Source organism: Trematomus bernacchii, unplaced genomic scaffold, assembly GCF_902827165.1.
Source record: "Trematomus bernacchii unplaced genomic scaffold, fTreBer1.1, whole genome shotgun sequence".
NCBI lineage: Eukaryota > Metazoa > Chordata > Actinopteri > Perciformes > Nototheniidae > Trematomus > Trematomus bernacchii.
In genome coordinates, this window is record NW_022987851.1 from 7,090,097 (window position 1) to 7,096,867 (window position 6,771).

Genomic DNA, 6,771 nt, shown 5'->3' on the forward strand with positions numbered 1-6,771 from the left:
CAGAACTATACACAAAGCCACTGGTGTTTAAATACAAACCATGCATACATTATATTGAACCTGATTTTACACATTGAAAAGAACATCCACCACCATGAGTGTTTATTTTCTTGAAGGTCTCCTCAATCACAACAACACGCGTCCCCTGGGTGTCCCTCTAAGAAAAACAGATGATCCATTGTGCTGGAAGAGAACACCATGTAGAGCTGATATCTAAAGAGAAAATGCAACTGTTACGCAAGCCATGAAAGCAGTTTCCCCAGCCCGGGTAGAGATCATTAGTGGAGGATCCAGTGGTCTCCAGCAGTGAGTTGGCTCTCAGGAGTCGACTTCAAAGACACCGGTAGAGAGAGGAAAATAATTTAGAATGGGGAGAAAAAGCTGGAATTGATTGGATGTGACTGAACCCATGCAGCATAAGGAGCTCTCCAATACTAGTTATTAAAAGAGGCTTGGAGAATATTATAGGTTTAGTGATCTTCACTTAACAAGCTGCTGGGTCAGGTCAACTACTGAGAAGCACACTGACCATAGTTTGGCAGACCAGAGTTTGTGCCTTACATGAAAGCATCCATTGCTCAGAAAGTGCTGATACAACAAGGCCAAAAGATAACAACATTGCATTCATTTGTATAGATTTATCAGTTGATTCTTATTCCTTAAATAGCTCAGACTTAAGAATATTATGCAAAATGCACATCACCATTTTTAAAAGGGGGTAAGTTACATCTATAAATGTTACTCGTTCGGTCCAACCAACATCTTACAGCCACAAATATTCAATTTATGATGTATACAAAATTATAAAAAGCAGTTAAGAGATTGAAACCTGCAATTGTTTACACTTTTCCTACCGTTTACGCATACTTAAATAAGAAATACCAGGTATTATTTATGCAACCTACAAATCTTCCAGCCTTCACTTTTGTACCAAATTTAGCTAGTTTAGCTTGATGTCTAGACCTCTTTTGACCACATATAAACCAAATAAAAGCTTACAGAGAAACGTTCAGGTGCACACCCAGGATAACTACATATTGCTGGATGCCACTTTAAAACAAATCCCACACCAGAGTCAACCTCAGGTAAACAAAAATGGCCCGGAGAAGTTCTTATTCATGGTTAGAGTCAAGGTCAAGTTAGAATAACTCCAACCTCCCCAAAATGCCTGAAGGCTTCACTAGTTTAGTGCGCTTACCAGGGCTGTGCGATTATGGCAAAAATCATAATCACGATTATTTTGGTCAATAATTGATATCACGATTATTAAAAACGATTATCCATTTACTTTGAAAACATCCATTTATTGAAAAATAAAATTAGAACAGTATGTTTTTAACAGTTGATTACCCTGAACTTAAAGTATAATTCAACTGAAAAACCAATAAAAAAATATATTAAAAAAAAAAATAATTACATTTTTTTTTTTTTAAATAAAAACAATAATCGTTTTATTTCGATTACGTTGTTTTCGTAATCGTTGCAAGCCAAAATCGTAATCGAGATTAAAATACGATTAATTGCACAGCCCTAGCGCTTACCATATTTTATTCATCCCAAACCAAAAGCCCTATCAGCAACATGAAGCTGAAGATTATCACCATGTTCTGACAGCCGGTCATACGTTCCTACTCATAGCTCAGACATATAAGGAGGAGCTGAGCTTTGATGAGACCTTTTAATGCTCATCTGTCATGTCTTTCCAAACCCCATGACCATTGTGGAGAGGAAGAAACCCAGTGCAATTAAATACCATCCACTGGTCTGCATATGCACACTGGCCTCTAACTTTGGAATATAGTAGCCCACTGTAACTGGAACAGCAAACTTCAGAAATCACTTTTCTGAGACTACCACAACCTCAAAGGAAGCTTTGAAGCTCCAGTCAATACTCCATGGTGCAGACACGTCGACTTACTTTGTGGGAAGCACTTGTTTGCTTGTTTCTAAGGTGCAAGCCAAAGCATAGGGCCTATTTATTTTGACTTTGATGATACAATTCACAATTCATATTAAGATTGTAATAATTCATAAGGAAGCCCCTTTCTTCATTATCCTTAGAAGACAAGCGGATCATCATCAAAAAGAACGACAAACTGCTTCTTCAGCAATCATCTACTGTACTAAAAGCTTCAAATTAAAATCTGAAATAACCTATAAACCCAAAATGTTCTCACATGATACAAAGTGACTCATAATTACTCTTAAGTGCAGCAATGCTTGAGGGGTTGTCCTCTGGAAAGCATCTAGGATCAAACCTTGGCAAGCCATCCATAAGCGTTTCCAAATGATGCTGACTGTGGGGACATAATGAACTCATCATATGTGATCTCACTTTGTGAAATGATGGAAGACGTGCAGCCTCCATTGCTATTGGTAATACATTAAGACAGTATGCCAGTTTTCTTTGAAAGGTCAATTAAATACTGAAGTAGGGTTCACAGAGTCAGTAAATCAGCTGGTTAGCTGCACATGGCCCGGAAACAAAACAGAACTCGAGGCTAAAATAAGTACAACCTCTCTTCAACTGTCCAAAGATGGGGGAAGACAGGCTGATACAGCAACACATCAATAGTTCTCTCTAATGGAGATTGATGTCCTGTCAGGAGCAACAAGGGAAGACCGGGCTTTTGTCTGAAACTCAATACAACATGGATGTAAACAGAGGTGGAGAGGAAAGCATGGTTGTCCTTCATCCATCAACGTGGGCGGAAAGGGAACAAAAGACTGCTTGATCTGATATACATGTCGTGAAAATTGATTGGATAAAATCTCTTCTTGCATATGGCCGAAACATTAAGTCTTCCTCACTTTTGTATAAGGAATCTCTTGTTCTGTGCAGAAGCAGAAGATAATTCTCACAAGACAAACTTGGCAATCAGCATGTGCAAAACTGTTTTCAGCTCGAGAGGCTGGACGGAGACGACCACTCGCAGCTGCAACATCAACACTGTTACACAATGTTACAGGATTTGTGTGGGAGAAGGCCACTTACATCAAGAAATGGGATCCAAGTTGCAATCTTACAACTTTAACAATCAAGGGTCTGTGCTTTAAAATACATCCAGTAAATATTTGAGTGCCACAATAATGGCTTTTTTAAGTTATTCAACCCAATATGCCATGTATAAAATGTCAAAGAAATGGGGAAACAGCATTTGTCATAATCAAATGTTATGTGAATTGTTTGTATTTCCTGTCGATCAAATGATCCATTAATTAACTTTTAATAACATGGCACTAAAATAGTCATGTTCATACATGTATAGTTTAACAAAAAAATCAAATCTAAACACGAGATCTACGGTCACTGAACAAAGCTTCTATTCAGTGTGAGCAAATATGAAAGACTCAGACTGACAAACACCACTGCCAGAGTTTATTCAAATATTTAAACAACTCCAGCAGTATGCATTGAAGTGAACTGCAGAGGAGTGGACATATTATTAAACCCTGATAGGCAGAATAATGGATATTAAGGCATTTTCCATCTGAAGTTACTTCTGCATGACACTAATACGTAATATCACCCACCACTAACAGGATCGACACAAGTTTCCTACTGGAAAAGATGTCCAGCTTAGTGGTTGTGGCCTAATTTGTGTACTTACTATTTCCACCACTCCACTTTCGTCAAAAACATGGCTTGACTTAGCAAAGAAACATAGCTAACCAGTCAAATATCATACACTGTTGTCATTGAATGAAATCAGGGATTTAATGAAATTCAGAACCACTGTAAGTAATAGTAGTGAGTTTATCTTGGATTCAATGGTCTTTGTTTGGTTATGACACTAGTCTCAGTCTCTGTGTTTCACTTGGCACTGAGCAAAACACTACACTGTTTTCAGAATTTACTTTGTGCCACTTTTCAAAGGGATAAAGAGTTATGTGCAAGTGGGACGGTAATGAATAATTCAAAAAGAGCACTTATCAGGGTTAAATTATGCGCATTTCAAGAAATAAACAGTTTGGTAGTACATGGCTATACGCGCATGAAGAACAAAGTCATGGATTGTAAAAAAGCCAACAAATTACCATATGAATGTGTAGACATTCTTTCATGTGTGGCTACGACAGTCGCTACACTGCTGCAAGTTGGTCTAACATTTGAGATGTTAGAGATGGAGAGTTAAAAAGTGTGGACAAAAGCCAGAGGGGGAGAGAAACTAGTTTCAACTCGACCACACAAAGAGAGAGACAGAGGGTGAGGTCTCTATGGAGGTATGTCATACAGGTGGGCTCAGGTTTCCACCCCGAGGACACATCTCCATACACTGAAGCCCTGATGCAGGATGCTTCACACCATGGCCGTTTCCTTCACATGGCTTTATAACAGAAAGGTTAACCTGTGCCTCGGATTACTATAAGGTTGAATCAGCAAGGTATCAATATAACATCAAACTTAAACGTAAAATTATTCATCCACCCAAAATCTACAGCATCGTAGAGTATAAAACACAGACTATGAACGTTTCCAGACATATTTTGGCAAAACAAAACAATGGAGGAATGGGAATTGGCATGCATTCAATATTGATTTTTAGATCTTATAAGGTTTTAAAATGATCACCAGGCCAATCAGTTATTCTTCCTGGGTTCCATGCTGGTTAATGCAGGTACTGGTATCACCATAATAGTCCAGATTAAGTAATAAAAAGATTTTCATGCCATAAAAATCAAACCACATCATATGTATTGGAAACAAGTGATCTCTCACTTGTCTTGTGTTTTTGCCTGCTGTTTAATTGGATGTTATTTAATCTTAATCTAAGACGTTTTTTTTCATTTATTTTCACTCCTGCAGCTCTCACAAGTGGCAGATGTGTGTGACACTCCTCAAACTGTTATGTGTTTATTAGTTGAATGCAGAAGTAGCATCTGCAAAATATGTACATTCATCTGGTGATGTTATAAATTATGACATTTAAGTTGTGGTTTGGATGCCTAATTCTGGTAGAGCCAAGGAGCTTTGTATAGGGAAAACAGTTTCAGAAGCAAAACATTTAGCAATATGACTGGAGTTGTTGTTACACTTTTCCACTGTGAAAACTCAACTAAAAGAATCATTACTGACATGAAATAAAGTCACTGCTCTCTGTGAAGAAATCGACTACAGTCTCCCGACAGCCAAGGACACAGGTGGGTTGTTTGACACTCAAAAGATGGATTATGATGATGCCACAACAACTGTTTTAGAACAGACCACTGCTCTGTTACAGGTAAAATGTTACATTGTGTCTAGTGTCCAAACCCCTTTGAAAGATACATTGACCATTTCCTGTTTATGGAGCAGGGTCCTATTAGACTCACCATAAATACAAACTGCTGACTCAGTGGTGAGGGTTTTTCTGTCGACACATTGTATTTCTCTTGGCAGAAACAAAATGGACAAGGACCGCGAGTCTGCCCAAAATATTGTCTCAACACATCTCTAAATATCTAATAGTCAGCTTTGCACATGAGTGATATGTTTTGCTACAGCACCCACATCTGCTCAGTCACCTGTGCACCTACCTGTAAGGACGTTTATCACAACCATATAGAAATATTTCAGGGAGACACCATTTAATCAGCAGACAGTGGCAGTGACGCTGCAACAAACTTGACACCAGAGGGTCATCATAGTAGTGAAGCAGCTGCACAAATGAGCTATCGCATGTCAGTCACCTGCACATGATCTGTTCTGCAAAGTGTAAATACAACAGCAACAGCTTGGATCATCTGTACCACAGCGAAGATAGGTGCAACGGATTACATGACTGTGCTTCATGCAACAATTTACCGCACTGTCTGAGGCCAAACGCAGCTTCTCTGCTCCCAAACAGTATGCTACCAATGACCAAAACACCTCCAAGGTATTTCAGCGGACAAGTCCTTATGACTGTATTTCTCCATGTCTTGTTGAACCAACATGATATAGCTTCAGGAAAGCATTTAGTCAATTAGCTGCAGGATGAGCAATCATGTAAGCTACAGGGATGGAAATTGAAATGTCCGAAGATGCACGTTAACCCTGCTGTATGTCCGCCGTCATTGAGGCTACATAGCGTTTCTTACCCCTAAATCCCTGTTGTCTGAATGAATGATCCGCAACACTTTGTGGGTAGGAAAACGCATCTTGTCGGCCTTTCCCGCCGGTCCGCACCGGTGCGGCAGCGTCTGTCAGCCCCGATAAACTTGTATGATTGAGTGACGGTCATTCGTGAAGCCAGCACTAGGACCACGCGGAAACATGAACGGACATCGAGGATATTATCTTTATCATGATTAACACAGCATGATGCTTCCCGGTCTCCCTTTACATACCTGCTGTCACCGCCACCGTCGGCGTCTGGCTGCTTCCGTCCTGACATTGAAATGTTCATGTTTCACACGCCAGTATTGTCCATCCCCATGTCTCTGTATCCTGCCGCCTCTCCAAGGTCTGCCTGCCTGCCTGTCTGTCCACGGACCATGCGTGTGTTTCCACACCGCTGAGAGGGGCGGGGCCCGCGGTCCTTGGAGACGGCGCGCAAGTGGATCGTGAGAATGCCACTTATTTTTTCTAGGAGCCAATCAGCTGCGGTTCACCTCGAATCGGCATTCATTGACCGTGTGAAATGTAAACTAGTAGCTGAAGCAGTGGCGTAACTATCGACGGTGCAGCCGGTGCAACGCACCGGGGCCCAGAGCCGGGCAGGGGTCCATGCAAAAAAAAAAAAAAAAAGGAATATCTTTTTTCTTTCAAAAACATGTTGGTGAACCAATCGCAGTGTTTCCCATGCATTG

General features: G+C 40.2%; 1 protein-coding gene across 3 annotated transcripts in view; it reads right to left on the reverse strand.

Moving 5' to 3' along the window:
* The window catches only part of LOC117468828 (T-lymphoma invasion and metastasis-inducing protein 1-like), a 45,810-nt gene extending 39,388 nt beyond the window's left edge, over nucleotides 1-6,422 (reverse strand). For 2 of the 3 annotated variants that reach the window (XM_034113142.1, XM_034113139.1), the window contains exon 1: nucleotides 6,310-6,422. The gene's annotated coding sequence lies outside the window, so the exon portion shown is untranslated. Of the gene's footprint in view, nucleotides 1-6,060; nucleotides 6,141-6,309 lie in introns of those variants that run through there. The other variant, XM_034113141.1, reaches the window with a different exon arrangement.
* Between the last annotated feature and the right edge of the window lie 349 nt (nucleotides 6,423-6,771).